General features: G+C 36.1%; 1 non-coding gene across 1 annotated transcript; it reads left to right on the top strand.

Moving 5' to 3' along the window:
- The first annotated feature begins 3,376 nt into the window (after positions 1–3,376).
- On the top strand, positions 3,377–3,481 carry LOC111725764. The gene has a single exon (XR_002773747.1). It is a non-coding gene; the product is annotated as a U6 spliceosomal RNA (small nuclear RNA).
- The last annotated feature ends 13,500 nt before the right edge of the window (positions 3,482–16,981 follow it).

Raw genomic sequence — 16,981 nt, 5'->3', positions numbered from 1 at the left:
ATAAATAGTGGAAGCACAGCTTAGCTTTGGAATTGCAATGTTAAATGCCAATATCCTCTGGAGCTATCAGGTCTGAGAAAAATAAGTTCTTTTCAGACAGATCTATTTTTTGGTTGTTTTGTAATAACCAACTGTATAAAAAAATGAAATAGGAAAGTTGACTCATCTTGCCTCATTTTAGTATCAATGAATGGTGTGCTATTTGTACAATCTTAAAAACAGGGCTACAGTCATCAGGATGGGTGACTAGAGACAGGCAACATTTGCCTTCTCAACAAAGATTAAAAAATAAAATCAAGCTGAGCACAGCGGCTCACACCTGTAATCTCAGCACTCAGGGAGGTCAAGGCAGAAGGATCACTTGAGGTCAGAAAATGAGAGCATCTTAAGCAAGAGTAAGACCTCATCTCTATTAAAAATAGAAAAATTAGTCAGGCATGGTGGTATATGCATATAGTCCCAGTTACTTGGGAGGCTGAGAAAGGAGAATTATTTGAGTCCAGGAGTTTGAGTTTGCAGTGAACTATGATGATGCCACTGCCCTCTAGCTGGGGTAACAGAGTGAGATCCCTGTCTCAAAATAGATAGATAGATAACCACTCATTAGATTGACTGTCTGGAGAGAACACTGGAATTCAGCAAAGAAGCAACAAAGATTATCTGCAGAACAGAGATTTAGGATGATAGTGAAAGAAAAAAGAGAAACACACAGCCTGGATAAGCTTAGAGCCAAGACAGACACCTAGCCACAGGAAAAAGATAAGAAGGAGATGCTTAGTACTCTGAATTCCCACCACAGATGCTTATAATTCTTTACATAAGAGCCTACAACCCTTGCAGGGCCTTAGGCCAGAGTCTACATTACTACCTAGAATCCATATGACTTTATTATTTCAAGGAAAGTATTTACACTGCTTAGCCCCACCCCTAGGACGCAGGCTTCCATAGGATATCACCACCCTGAGAACAGAACCATCATCAGAGTACATCTTGCCCTGGGCCCCAAGAGCCTCTGCATCTCCAAGGGCTTGCCAACATTCTACCACATCCACCCAGGAAGCTGAAGCACCATGACAACAATTAAACCCAGTGATGCAGTTATGATTCTGGCTCCCAATCCCTATACCATGCAGTACAGGTAGTCCAGCATAGCAGGAAGGCAACCCCCAGAATGGAGCTGTTCTGATATGTGTACTCTGCAGAACCTAACAACCACCAGGTCAGGAACCACTGCTGCCACTGGCAACCTCAACCCCTCAAATGCAACCTGAACCCTCCCATTCTTCCCTTGGGCTCAGAGACTGATCCACTCAGGGCCTGCCACCTCCACCAGTGACCCCAACCCTTCCAGAATGGAGCTACTGCATACTCAGGCTCATCCCCTGACAGTGGCCAAAGACCAATCCACCTGGTTTCCCTGATTCAGCAATTCACACCACAGCTTCCAAAAAACAATTACAGCTTAGTCCATTGAGGTACATGCAGGCACTAATGATAATAAAAATAGTTGAAGAAATCAAATGGAAACTACGTCACCATACCCACCAAGAACCAAAGCCAAGAATCCTAGCCAATTGGAAATACAGGTAACATTCACATGAAAAAGTTATTCTCTCCAATAACTACTCTATAAAATTGGAAGAAGCAACAATTACATCACATTTGCAGATATAAAGTAGGAACACATCAAATATGAAAAAGCAAGAAAACAAAGAAACAATAATACTCCATAAAAAAGATACCAAAAAAATAAAATGCATGAAATGCTAAAAAGAAATTCAAAATAATGATTACGTAGAAACTCAGCAAGAGAGAACATAAAAAGACAATTGAACAAAATAAGGAAAACAATTCATGATCAGACTGAGAAGTTCAACAAAGAGAGAAATACCATTAAAAAAGAAATAAATGGAAATCTTAAAAGTAAAGGATTCGGCTCGGTGCCTATAGCTCAACCGGCTAAGGAGCCAGCCACGTACACCTAGGGTGGCAGGTTCGAATCCCCAGCCCGGACCCGCCAAACAACAATGACGGCCACAACCAAAAAAATAGCCGGGCGTTGTGGCTGGCACCTGTGGTCCCAGCTGCTTGGGAGGCAGAGGCAGGAGACTCGCTTGAGCCCAGGAGTTGGAGGTTGCTGTGAGCTGTAATGCCACGGCACTCTACCCAGGGGAACAGCTTGAGGCTCTGTCTCAAAAAAAAAAAAAAAAAAAAAGTAAAGGATTCAATGAGGAGAAAGATACAATTAAAAGCTTCAACAATATACTAGATCAACCAAACAAATTTCTGAACTTGAGGACAGGTTTTATGAAATAATCCAAACAAGAAAAAATAAATAAATAAAAAAGAATGAAGAAGCCCTATGGGAACTTTGGAACACCACTAAGCAAACAAATATTTGCATTATAGAAATTTTAGCAGAAGAGATGGGAAATAGCCTAAAATACTTATTTAATGAAATAATGGCTGAAAACTTCCCAAGTCTAGGGAGAGATGTGGATCCAGGAAGCTCAAAAATTCCCAAAAATGTTTTTCCTAAAGCATATTATAGTCAAATTGACAAAAGTCAAAGACAAAAAAGAAATTCTATAAACCATAAAAGAAAGTAGAAAAAAATCAAAAGAAAACCCCCATCAGACGAACAGCACCTTTCTTAGCAGTAACCTCACACACCAGGAGAAAATGAGATGACATATTCAAAGGGTTAAAAGAAAAAAAAAAAAAAAAACCTGCCAGCCAAGAGTACTATACTCTCAGCACAGCTAGATTTCAAAGATGAAGGAAAAAGAAAGTCTTTTCCAAATAAGCAAAAACTGAGGAAATTTATCACTATTAGATTACCCTATAAAAACTGCGTAATGGAGTCCTAAACCTAGAAACAAAAGGTTAATAATTACCATCATAAAAACACATGACAGTATAATACGCATTGGTAAAGCAGATACGCAAATGAGAAAGAGAAGGAAACCCAACATTATCGCTACAGAAAGCCATTGAACTGCAAAGATAAGTAAGAGAAGAAAGGAAAAAAAGATATACAAACCAACCAAAAAAAAAAATTATCAAAATGACCTTACCTATCATTAGCAAATTTGAATATGAACAATTTAAATTTTGCAGTTAAAAGGTATAGTCTTACTGAATTAATTTTTAAAAGACACAGTTACATGCTGCCTATAAGAAATGTACTTCACCTATGAAGGCACACTGAAGGCAGACTGAACGTTAAGTTTAGGGAAAAAAAAAAAAACACTCTATACAAATAAAAACCAAAACTGATGCAGGAGTATCTACACTTATATCAGATAAAATATACTTTAAAGCAAAAAAATAAAAAGAGACAAAGTAGGTCATAGTTATAAAAAGTATCCATTCAGTGCTCGCTTTGGTAGTGCATACACTAAAATTGGAATGATATAGAGATTAGCACGGCCCCTGGTGCAAGGATAACACACAAATTCGTGAAGCATTCCATATTTTTGGAGTAGGGCACTGGCCCCATATGCTGGAGGTGGCAGGTTCAAACCCAGCCCCAGCGAAAAACTGCAAAAAAAAAAAAGTATCAATTCAGCAAATGGATATAACAATTATAAATATGTATTTGCCCAACACTAGAGAACCCAGATATAGAAAGCAAATATTTCTAGAGCTAAAGGAATATACCCCAATTATAGACTCCAATACAGTAATAGTTGGATATTTTAATATCCCTTTCTCAGCCTTGGACAGATCACCTAGATAGAATATCAACAAGGAAATATTAGACATAAATTGCCCAATAGGCCAAATGGACCTAACAGATATTTGCAGATCACTTTATCTAACATCTACAGAATATAAATTTTAATCATCAGCATATTCTCCAGGATAGATCATATGTTAGGCCACAAAAGAAATACCAACAAACTTTTTAAAAAGAAATCATACAAAGTATCTATTCTAGACAATAGACTAAAACTAGAAATCAATATCAAGAGGAACTTTGGAAACTGTACAAACACATGGAAATTAAAAAACATACTCCTGAATGGCAAATAAAGAAATTAAGGAAATTTTTTTAAAATCTTAAAGCAAATGACAACAGATAAATGACACACCAAAAACTATGGGATATATAGCAAAAGTGGCACTAAGAGAAAAGTTTATAGCAATAAATGCCTATACCAAAAAAAGTAAATTATTTTAAATAAACAATATAAAGATGCACCTCAAGGAATGACTAAGAGTAAACTAAACTCAAAATTAATAGAAGAAAAGAAATAATTAAAATCAGAGAAAAACTAAATTAAAGGCTACAAAAAATACAAAGGATCAATAAAACAAAAAAGGTGGGTTTTTTTCAAAAGGAGACAAAATACGTAAAACGCTTGTTATATTAACCAAACAAGACAGAGAGATGGCCCAAATAAACAAAATCAGAAATGAAAAAAGAGACTTTGCACCGGGGGGGAGGGGGGGAATACAAAATATCATAAGACTGTTATGAACAACTATATGCCAGAAAATTGGAAATGGATAAATTCCTGGATGCATACAACCTATTTCTGTTTTAGAAAGAAACATTAAACTTGAACAGAACAATAACAAATAATGAAATCAAATCAGTAATAAAAAGCCACCCACCAAAGAGAAGTCCAGGACAAGATGACTTCACTGATGAATTCCACCAAACTTTCAAAGAAGAGCTAACACTAATTCTCATCAAATAATTCCAAAAAATTGAAGAGGAATGAGTTTTTCCTAATTCATTGAATGAGGCCAGCATTACCCCAACACCAAAACCAGTGAAGGATCCAACTACACCAAGAGACAGGAGGATCTCTTGAACACAGGACAGTGCTGTGTTTTTTGAGGCTGCTGTGTGCTAGGGTGATGCCACCGCACTCTAGCCTGGGGAAGCAGAATGAGACTCTGTCTCAAAAAAAAAAAAAAGAACATACATTGGACATTGGAGAAAGAACAGTCTCTTGAATAAATGATGCTGGGAAACTCAGGATCCAGAAACACAAGAATGAAACTAAACCCCGTCTCTCACCATACAAATAAATCAACTCAAAATAGATTAAGGAATTAAATGTAAGCCCTAAAACTATAAAATTATTAGGAAAAAAACAGAGGAAATGCTTTAGGATATTTGTCTGGAAAATGGTTTTATGGCTAAGAATGCAAAGCATAGGCAATAAAAGCAAAAATAGACAAATGGGATTGTATCAGACTAAATATCTTCTGCACAGCAGAAAAAACAATCAACAAGGTAAAGAGACAATCTGTAGACTGGGAGAAAATACTCGCAAACTATTAATCAGACAATGCACTAATACTCAGAACAAACAAAGAACTCAGACAACGCAGTAGCAAAATACAAGGGTAGTCATGCAGTATTGGTGGGAATATAAATTAGGAGAGCCATTAAAAAAAAAACATTATAAGGATGTCAAACTCTCACTCTCCACCAATGATATAATTTTATACTTAGCAAACCCCAAAGATTCAACCACAGACTCCTGGAAGTAATCAAGAAATTCAGTAACATCTCAGGGTATAAAATCAATGTTCACAAATCAGTATCCTTTGTATTTGCCAATAACACCCAAGGTGAGAAGCAAATCAATGACATGATACCATTCACAGTAGCATCAAAGAAAATGGAATACTTAGGAATATTCCTAACAAAAGGGGTGAAGGATCGCTACAGGGAGAATTATGAAGCCCCATATAAGTGTCTTAATACAATAACTAAGAAATTGCCATGTAGGCTATGTTGACCAGTTTGATGAAAGCATTTCAGATTGTGTATTAAACTAAGACATTGTACCCCATGATTGCATTAATGTACACAGCTATGATTTAATAAGAAAGAAAGAAAGGAAAGAAGGAAAGGAAGGAAAAGCAGAAGACATTAATAGATGGAAGAATATACTATGCTCTTGGATAGGAAGAATCAACATTGCTAAAATGCCTATTATACCCAAAGCAATCTACAGATTTAATGTAATCCCCATTAAAATACCATCATACCTTGAGGAACTCAAGAATTTTATGTATTCCCCACCATAGCCTTGTAAGCTATATGTTAATATTTTTCCATTTTACATACAAGGAGACTGACACACAAAGATTCAGTAAATTGCCTAAATTCACACAACTATCATAAATTGATGGGGTAGCTAGGATCAACCCTATCAAAATCTAATATTTCTTAATGTTAAAACTTTGCTCTAATTTCTAAAGTTTTCATTTGAGCCTCTGTAATAATTCATAAAGAATGATGAATGAGAGATTATTTATTTTCATGACAGAAAGAAATATAGCACATAATTATCCTTCCATAATATCATCAATAAACTACTGAACTAGTGATAAAGTTCTATGTCTGATGGAAAAAAATTAGGGTTAGCCAACCCAATATTTTTAGAAAGTTGACAAGTTTCATAAAGTGACTTGTTTTGAAAACTACCTTTTCCATGAGAAAATGTTCTAATTCCCATGGCCTACTCAAATGAAGAATTTTGTCATCTTGGAGATTAGATCAAAACAGTTTTATTTCAGGCTTCCTTTATAGATAAAATACATATCACACAAATCTACATATGTAAAAATCCCACCCTATTTTTTAATTTAAATGATATCTTAAAGAAATAGTTAAAGATGAATAGGTAGACAGATGAAAAATAGATAGGTAACACTGAGTTTCGACTCACATGACTGTTTTCAAACTGAACGCTAAGTGGGAAGTGAGAGAAATATGGTTACACGAGCTTGTCCAGAAAGTTCCCTGTATCTTTCTGACACTCATATTCTGCCTCTTTCCCATGTGCTGCTCCATATTTGAGCTGTTTCACTAAATCTTACTTCTGATAACTGACAGAAACTGCCTTACTGAACCACGGTTCCAGTAAACCTCATCCAGCATATTCTCCTGTCCCATATGCAAAGGCTGACATTAGAACAACTACACACAGAAACCTCATGTGCTCCATCTGAATCACATTTGTTATAATTCAGCAAGCAGTATGGCTGCCCCCAAGAAAATGAAATCTTCTTTTCACTTCATTTACAGTGCGAATTCGGTAGTTACCCATGTTTCCCTTTTCCTTTCCCCTCCAAAAAGGGGAAAAACTTTACAGTGTTTTTTTTTTCTTCCAGTATAACTTACCTTATTTGGGGTTTTCCTGCTGATTATTTTATTTATATTTGTATTTATTTATACCTAACTAATTAAGCATTTCTACAACTGGATTTGCCAAGCACTTATTTTTATATGTGTTAATAGATACTTTGTTTAAAAAAAAAGAAACTCTTAAAATCTTTTGGAGGTTATTGCCTAAATATTATAGCCAAGTGGGAGCAGCACAAAGAGTCACCTTGTACTAAATTTTAAGGAAATCTCAACAATTCCAGATAAATTTAAGCATAAAGCAGTTCTGTCACAATGTCATATTAATATCTCAGAATATAGTCTGGGAAATACCACACTTCCTTGTTGTGTGCATTTCTTCATAGCCACTTTCTTTCCTTGAGGAAATAAGGAAAGGCATAAATGGGTGAATGGATGAATGATTAAATAAACAAATTAGAATTAAATTCCTTTCCAGAATTGCCTAGTATATTGTTTTAACTTCAAATTGAAGTCTGGAGCACGGTCCTATATGTAGAAACCTCTATACCCCTATGACCAGCCTATTTGAAAAAAAGAATTCAAAGCAACTTAAAACAGAGGCACAAATTTAAAAGAACTTCTGAAAGAAAGTAAAACATAAGAATCAAGTAAAATGGGAGATGGAGAGAAAGATGAACCAAGAAATAAAAACAATAAAAGATAAGGTATTACAATAGACCAACAAACTTAGCTCTGAAGTTTTTACATCTAAGACAAGAAAAAGAAGAAAAGAAAGAAAAGACACACGTGGTTTCCAAATGACAGCTCTCTAATAAAATTAAGCAGATCATTATACGCAAGTATAAAAAAAGTTTGGTCATTCTGAATTCTAAGAAGTATTTATCATGAAGAAACTTGTGATATTTAAAAGTTGGTGATAGTTTAGACATCACTAAGTAATATCACATTTTTGCATTTCAGATTAATATAAGGACACAAATAATTAGGATACAATGTTTGCATTTGTTACGTGAGGTCCCTGTTCTGGTTGTGCTCCTCACCCAGGCGGTGTGTTATATACCCTGACATTGTGCCTATTAAATGATAGCCCACTTATCCCCATCCCACTTCCTTTTTCTCCCCTCCCTCTTCCTCCCTCCCTTCAGCTTAAATTGAAGTGAATTTTTCTCTTGTGTAGGCATGTATTAGTTTATCTACTGGCTTTGTATTACTAACGAATACATTGGATACTTGCTTTTCCATTCTTGTGGTACATTACTAGACAAAATGGTTTCAAACTCTATTCTGTGCAAGTTAATACCAAAGATACATATTTAATTACATATATTTTAAGTATGTATCACAGATTTTAAATAAAAATGTTATAAACTGTAAGTGTAATGCATTCACTAAATAAAACTATAATAGATTCTTTTCTGTATCTATTTTGGCAGTAGGATAGCAAGATGAATGAGACAAACCTCACCCTCCATATACAGAATTGATAAAAGAACGAAGAAAGCCTGTCTTGACTCACAGATTCATTGGAAAAACTAAAGTTAAAAAAAGAAGGCTAGGGAGTAGATGTTGGAAGATGTGATGAGAACATTTCTCTGGAGAGAGCCAACCTAGGGTGACTTGTATTGTTCCTAGGGCTCTCTAGAGGAGAAAACACAGCAGAAAGTCATTTCGCCTAGAAACTGGATCCTTAGGAAGAAGATACAAGTGACTAACAAGAATAGTGATGAACCCGCTAGCCTAGCAGGAACCACACATGCCGTATTGACCATTACATCCTCAGTGTCCAGTATAACAAACAACACTATTATCATCGTGCTCCTAGCTTGCCTTGTGACCTTTGGTACTATTACCCAATACCACCACGATGCTATCTACTTCTCCTAAAGTCTTTCCTCCAATCTCCTTCCATGAGATCTCATTTGACCAAAAAGAATTCCTGTCTAAAATTTCTCTCTACTTTCTCTCCTCACTCTATTCACTAGTCCTCCAAAATTATCACTTAATCAAAAGAATAATTTCAACTATTATAGTTTAGAAAAATAGGATGCTTAAACTTTCAGATTTTGTCATTCAAAAATATTTTTACATTTAATATTTCTAAAATAGGGATATATCCAAAAATGTATCCATATATTTAATATAGTAGCATTTAGCTCCTCTTAAATATTATTAAATAAATGATTCATATGCTACCGTTGGTATCTTAGAAAGAAACATAGTAATTAACATTGATAGATAAATGGCTGGTATCTCATATTATTCTTTTTATTAATAGCTCTTTTAAGAGAAAATGACATAAAACAATTTAATCTGGCTTATGCTGAAAAGGGAATTTATTTGCTCTCATAACTGACAAATCCAGGGGTTCAAGCATGACTAGACCCAGAGGATTCACTGATGTCTTCAAGCCTCTGTCTCTCTTACCATCTCCCCTCTAGTTTGGCTTTATTTCTGGCAAGCTATCTCTAAATGACAGGGGAAAAAATGACTATACTAGCACTTCAGAGATTACTTGGCCCTCTGAGTTTTTATCCTGAGGATAAGAGGATACCTTTCCTAATTGATCTGACAAAAGTCCAGTACTGTGATGGATTTTGTACAGGAGGTACCTAAAGGTGGTATCAAAGTTTCCACGCACCTTCTCAGGTAACATTGCTAAAAGAGAACCCCAGGTAGTATGGAGTTTCCCACTGTTTTGATTTTCAGCTCTTGTTAAATCAGAGAGGGACTTCGGTAAAAATGGGTGGCTCTGAAGAGTGTTTTGGAACAAGTTAGCTTTCCACAGGAAAGGCAGAAGTCCTTAGATTAATTATAGGTGATAAAACGAGAGTTACCATTTTAAACATCTCCAATCTATACATTCAGAGACATTCAAATAACTCACCTCTTAGTTTTGCTTTGTTTTCTCATTCTGCTCTTACTGCTATGGGTATTAAAATGTTATCTTGATGATGTTGCTTATTCTACATTTCTTGTAAAGGATCCAGAGATCATTAGGTCTAGAAGGGAGTGTCATTGTATTTCAGTCTGTCATCCCCACTATTCACCTTATCATAAGACAGATTCAGGGATACTGAAACTTACCCAAGAAATAGTATCTGCACTCTTCACCACATTTAAAAATTTTAAAGTGTTAAGTCTGCCTATAAAATCATTAAAGAATATTTCTCTTAAATTTCTTATAGTTCCGGCTCAGCACCTGTGGCTCAAGTGGCTAAGGCACCAGCCACATACACCTAAGGTGGCGGGTTCGAATCCAGCCCGGGCCCGCCAAACAACAATGACGGCTGCAACCAAAAAAATACCTGGGTGTTGTGGCAGGCACCTGTGGTCCCAGCTACTTGGGAGACTGAGGCAGGAGACTTGCTTGAGCCCAGGAGTTGGAGGTTGCTGTGAGCTGTGATGCCATAGCACTCTACCCAGGGGGACAGCTTGAGGCTCTGCCTCAAAAAAAAAAAAAAAAATTCTTATAGTTCCAAAGACAAATAACTTCAACTCTTAAACACTACAAAGAGAAAAAAATGGAAGTTGCAACTGAGTTTTAATTCAGAAAATATTTTAAGTTGGCCCATTGTTGTGTCTAACCTTATGAGTCCTTTGGATAAGTGGAAAATAGGGTTCTTTAAAATCTAGAAATTTCTTCCGTTTTTTATAATTTTTTAAATTTTTGAAGTGTGACTACCTAAACATGTTTTAAAAAAAAAACCTCCTATTATTCCTTTTAGAAAGTCTACAAGCTTCAAAGACACTTATTTTATGCCCAATAGACTTGACCTTAACACCTTAAAAAGTTTTACTGTATTAAGTTGACTCTAGGGTATGAAAAGCAATTCTTCACACTTTATCAGCTTTTGACAATAGGCACTTATGGGCCTGAGTGATCTAAAATAGATTAATGAAGCACTGAAGTACTTTAATGAATAATGGAGCATTTTAAAATTTATTTTGTTTTTTAATTCATTTAACTGCAATCCATTTAACAGCTGAAACATTCCCTCCTGAACATATTAAAAGGCACATTACATTGAGGTTTTATAAATTTATTATGTATTAATTCATTTATCATTCATTTTACTAATTTATTCATTGAATTGAGCTTCACCATACAAACATTATAGAAATCAATTATTTTGTTGGGCTCTATATTCAGCAAAACAAGTTTTTAGCAAGTTAACAAAGGAATTTGGAATCTGTGAGCAAAAGCTCAGTTGGCAAAATGCAAAAATATAATTGTAATTTCAAAGAGCACAGGATAAATAGAATCCACTTGAGGATTTTGATTCTATCTCCCTTAGAAGGTAAAGCTTTTAAGGGTCAGAACCCATAGCTCAGTGGTTAGGGTGCCGGCCACATACACTGGGCCTGGCAGGTTAGAAACCAGCCCAGGTTTGCCAAACAACACTGACAACTAGAACCAAAAAATAGCTGGGTGTTGTAGCAGGCACCTGTAGTCCCAGCTATTTGGGAGGCGGAGGCAAGAGAATTGCTTAAGCCCAAGAGATTGAGTTTGCTTTGAGCTGTGATGCCACAGCACTCTACCAAAGGTGACATAAGACTCTATCTCAAAAAAAAAAAAAAGGTAAAGCTTCTAAATACTTAAATAGGGGGTGAAGCATAATGGAAGACCAGAAGGATCATTCAGCTGAGCTCTCCTAGAATGACTGGAGAAAAAGAGAGAACACAGCCATACCTGGCACGAGGGCATTACCCAGCATGTGATTCTGAGCAGTGGAAATCTGATGAATTAGGCAAGTGATTGTGAGCAGCTGGGATATGCTGGCCCCCTACAGAGGTCCAGGATGGGAAGAAGCCTTTCAGAAATTTTCAGTTGTTGAGGAAAGCTACACAGTTGAGGAGAGAGCTTGGAAGAGTGTGTGGTATAGTATACAGCAACCAAATCTGAATGCCAGTTGAAGTGGATTTGCCATAGATTTGGTGGCTGGCAAGGCAGCTATCATTATGGGAAAGTCATGAGAAGGTCTTAGCAGGGGCCTAAAGCCTAGCCATCTTAATTCCACCTGCCAGGATCAGAAATCTACTCTTGGGATAGGCTGAGGGACTCCCATACCCATGGTAACTAGAGTCAGGGAGCACCATGAGACCTGCCTCTGAAGGAGTCTTGTGAGCCTTAAGATCCCAATCCAGCAGGGTCTGAATGCTGAGGAAACAATCAGGTGATCACCAAAGCAAGCAAGTTTGGAATAAGGACCGCAGAGGTTACTGACTGTGCTGTCTCCTAAAAAATGACAGCGCCACCTAGTGTCCTGGCAACATACTGTCATCAAGAGCAAGGACCTCTGTTTGAAACAAAGGAAGCAGTGAGAAGTGAAAAGGAGAACAAGGAGGTGAACAAGAATTAAGAACACATGAGGGGGAACCAATGGAAAAATTTGGGCAACATGAAATGTCAAAACAGAGTTAACACTCCCAAGGAACCATGAGGCAGCTGTTCAGAAGACTCCACCTGTAAGTAACTTATGGACTTGACAGAAAGGGAATTTAAAATATGGATGATAAAGACAATAAAAGGAATGGATGAGAAAATGTAAAGACAGAACCAAAAGTCAAATGAGAGATATGTAGAATATAGAAAGGATATGGCAGAGCTTAAGGAAATGAAGGAGACAATCAGGGAGTACCAAAGTACTCCAAAGTACCAAAAATAGGTTAGACCATGGAGAAGAAAGAACCTCAGAACTAGAGGATAAAGTTTTTGAGTTAACTCAGGTAGTTACAGAGGCAGAAAAGAGGAGACAGAAAGCTGAATAGGCACTTAGAGAACCATGAGATTCTATGAAGTGTTTAAACATATGAATAATAGGGATTCCTGAAGAGGAAGAAGATTGTCCCAAAGGAATGGAAACCTTATTGGAGACTACCCTAAATGAAAACTTTCCAAGTTTTATTAAAGACCCCAACACATTCCTTTCAGATGGATCTCAAACCCTAGGTCATCTCAACTCAAATAGAGCTTCTCCAAGATACATTGTAATAAACCTGTCCAAAGTCAAGATGAAAGAGAAAACTCTACAAGCAGCCAGGAGTAAGCGCCAACTGACCTACAGAGGCAGAGCCATTAGGATAACAGCAGACTTTTCAACTGAAACCTTCCAAGCCAGAAGAGCATGGTCATCCACCTTTAACATTCTTAAACAAAATAATTTTCAGCCCAGAATTCTGTATCCTGCTAAACTAAGCTTCAAAATGGATGAAGAAATCAAATCTTTTGCAGATATACAAATACTGAGGAAATTCATCACAAGACCAGCTCTATAGGAAATACTTAGACCCATTCTCAACACTGACCATCATAATGAACCACCAGCAAAGTAAACACCCAGAAGCTAGAGGTCAAACATAGCTTCCACAATGGCACAAAGGATAAACTGCACAATGGACTTTCACAAAAAGAAGATGAATAGAACTCCACTACACTTATCAATTCTCTCAATAAATGTCAATGGGCTGAATTCACCACTGAAGAGGCACAGGCTGGCTGATTGGATTAAAATGCACAAGCCATCCATATGCTGTCTCCAGGAAACACATCTAGCACTAAAGGACAAATCAAGACTCAGGGTTAAGGAAAGGAAAACAGCATTTCAAGCAAAGGGAAATCAAAAGAAAAAGGTGTTACAATCATATTTTCAGGTACAAGTGGATTTAAAGCAACTTAAGTTAAAAAAGACAAAGATGGACACTTTGTACTGGTCAAAGGAACAATACAACAAGAAGACATTCAATTTTAAATATTTATGCAAACAACTTAAATGCTCTCAAATTTATGAAACCCTTGATGGATCTGAGCAATATGCTATCCCATAAAACCATAATAGTGGTGGACTTTAACACCCCTCTGACAGAACTGAACAGAAACTAAATCCTCTAAACAGAAACTAAAAAAAGATAAAAAGGACACAAATGTGACCCTACAACAAATGGGATTAATAGACATACACAGATCACACCATTCCAAAGCTAAAGAATATATATTTTTCTCAGCATCCAAAATTGATCACATTCTAGGATACAAATCAAACCTCAGCAAAATTAAAAGAATAAAAATTATACCTTGTATCTTCTCAGACCACAGCCAATAAAAGTGAAACTCAACTCCAAAAAAAAACATTCATCCTAACACAAAGACTTGGAAATTAAACAACCTTATACAGAGTGATAGTTAGGTTCATGAAGAGATGAAAGAGGAAATGGTTAAATTCCTTAAACATAAAACAATGAAGACACAAGTTGCCAAACCCTGTGGGATATAGCAAAATCAGTCTTAAGAGGGAAATTTATTGCATTAGATGCTCAAAAACCAGAAAGAAAGCACATCAACAAACTCAGAAACTATCTTATAGAATTGGAAAAAAAGAACAGTCTAATCCCAAAACTGGCAGAAAAGAAATTACCAAAATAAATCAAACATTAATGAAATTTTAAAAACAAAAGAATCATTTAGAAAATTAACAAAACAAAAACTTGGTTTTTCAAAAAATAAATAAAATTGCTAAAACTTTGGTAAGATTAACTAGAAACAGAAAAGTAAAATCTCTAATAACCTCAATTCGAAACAATAAAGGGGAAATAACAACAGATGCCACAGAGATACAAGAGATCATCTCTGAGTACTATAAGAAACTCTATGCCCAGAAATTTGACAATGTGGAGAATGGATCAATACCTAGAATCACACTCTCTCCCTAGACTTAATCAAGAAGAAATAGATCTCTTAAACAGACTGATTTCAAGAACTGAGATGGAAGAAGCAAAGAAATGTCTCCCAACAAAAAAATACCCTAGTCCAGATGGCTTCACACCAGAATTCTATCAAACCTTCAAAGCAGAGCTTATACAGAAATTATTCCAAAAAACTGAAAACAAAAGAACCTTCCCTCAACACATTCTATGAAACAAACACCACTCTGATACCAAAACCAGGAAAAGACCCAAATAAAAAGGAGAATTTCAGACCAGTTTTGCTAATGAATATAGATGCACAAATTCTCAAAACCCTATCCAATAGATGACAGTGGTACAATAAAAAAAATCATTCATCATGATCAAGTAGATTTTATCCCAGAGATGCAAGGCTGATTTAACACACACAGTCCATAAACATATTCACCAAATCAACAGAAACAAAAACAAAGACTATATGATCCTCTCAATAGATGCAGAAAAAGCACTTGATAAAATTCAGCATCTTTTTCTAATTACAACTCTGAAGAATTTAGGCATAGGTGGCACATTTCTAAATCTGATCAAAGCCATCTACAACAAACTCACAGCTAATATAATAATAAATGGACTAAAACTAAAAGCTTTTCCAAAGAGATCTGGAATCAGACAAGGTTGTCCCCTATCACAATTACTATTTAACACAGTACTAGAAGTTCTAGACAATACAATCAGGCAAGAGAAAGTAATAAAGGGCATCCAACTGGGGGCAAAGGAGATCAAATTCTCCCTCTTTGCCAATGATATGATCTTATACTTAGAGAACCCCAAAGACTCAACCCCAAGACTCCTGGAAGTGATCAAAAAATACAGTAATGTCTCAGGATATAAAATCAATGTCCACAAATCAGTAGCCTTTGTATATGCCAATAACAGCCAAGATGAGAAGCTAATCAAGAACATAATTCCCTTCACAGTAGCTTCAAAAAAAAAAAGAGAAAGAAAGAAAGAAAAGAAAAATCTAGGAATATACCTAATAAAAGAGGTGTTTGATCAGATCCCAGTTATGTATTTTTGGTGCTGCTTCAATTGCCCAGGGTGGGAGAGGATATTTGCAGGTTATGCTTCTGATAAAAGTTTGATAATAAGAATCCAGACAGAACCCTAAATTATTGATAAAAAAAAGAACAAGTAATCTCATTTCATTGTGGGCAATGAATTTAAACAGAAGCTTCTCTGAAGAAGATAGGCGCATGGCCTACAGACATATGAAAAAATGCTTATCATCTTTAATCATCAGATAAATGCAAATCAAAACCACTTTAAAATATCATCTAACTCTATTAAGAGTAGCTCACATAACAAAATCCAAAAACTACAGATGTTAGCGTGGATGTGGAGAAAACAGAATACTCCTGCACTGCTGGTGGGAGTGCAAGTTAATACATTCCTTTTGGAAAGAAGTATGAAGAATACTTAGGGATCTAAAAGTAGACCTGCCATTTGATCCTGCAACTCCTTTACTAGGTGTACATCCAAAAGACCAAAAATCACTTTATAACAAAGATATTTGCACCTAATTGTTCATTGCAGCTCAATTCATAATATCTGAGTCATGGAAGAAGCCCAAGTGCCCATTGACCCATAAATGGATTAACAAATTGTGCTATATGTATACCATTGAATATTATGCAACCTTAAAAAAAGATGGAGACTTTACCTCTTTTATGTTTACATGGATGGAGCTGGAACATATCCTACTTAGTAAAATATCTCAAGAATGGAAGAAAAAATATCCAATGTACTCAATACGATTATGAAACCAATTTACAATCACTCACACTTTTACATGAAGAATAGATCACAACTATGGCCTAGGAAGAAGGAAGAAGAGGAGGGCAGAAGGGGAGGGGGGAAGTGAGATCAAGGGAGGGTGAATGGTAGGATCACACCTATGGTGCATAATGCAAGGGTACATGTTGGATCTATTATTATAGACTATAAATGTCTTAACACAATAATTAAGTAAATGAGATGAGGTTTATATTAACCAGTATGATATAAACACTCCTAATTCTATACATTATACCCTATAAATGCATTAATGTTTACATGATCTGGCTCGGCGCCTATAGCTCAACCGGCTAAGGCGCCAGCCACGTACACCTAAGGTGGCGGGTT

This window comes from Otolemur garnettii, unplaced genomic scaffold (assembly GCF_000181295.1).
Source record: "Otolemur garnettii isolate 467f Iridium unplaced genomic scaffold, OtoGar3 scaffold00002, whole genome shotgun sequence".
Classification (NCBI taxonomy): domain Eukaryota; kingdom Metazoa; phylum Chordata; class Mammalia; order Primates; family Galagidae; genus Otolemur; species Otolemur garnettii.
Note: the sequence above shows the minus strand (reverse complement) of the source record. Positions and strands in the feature narration are given on the sequence as shown.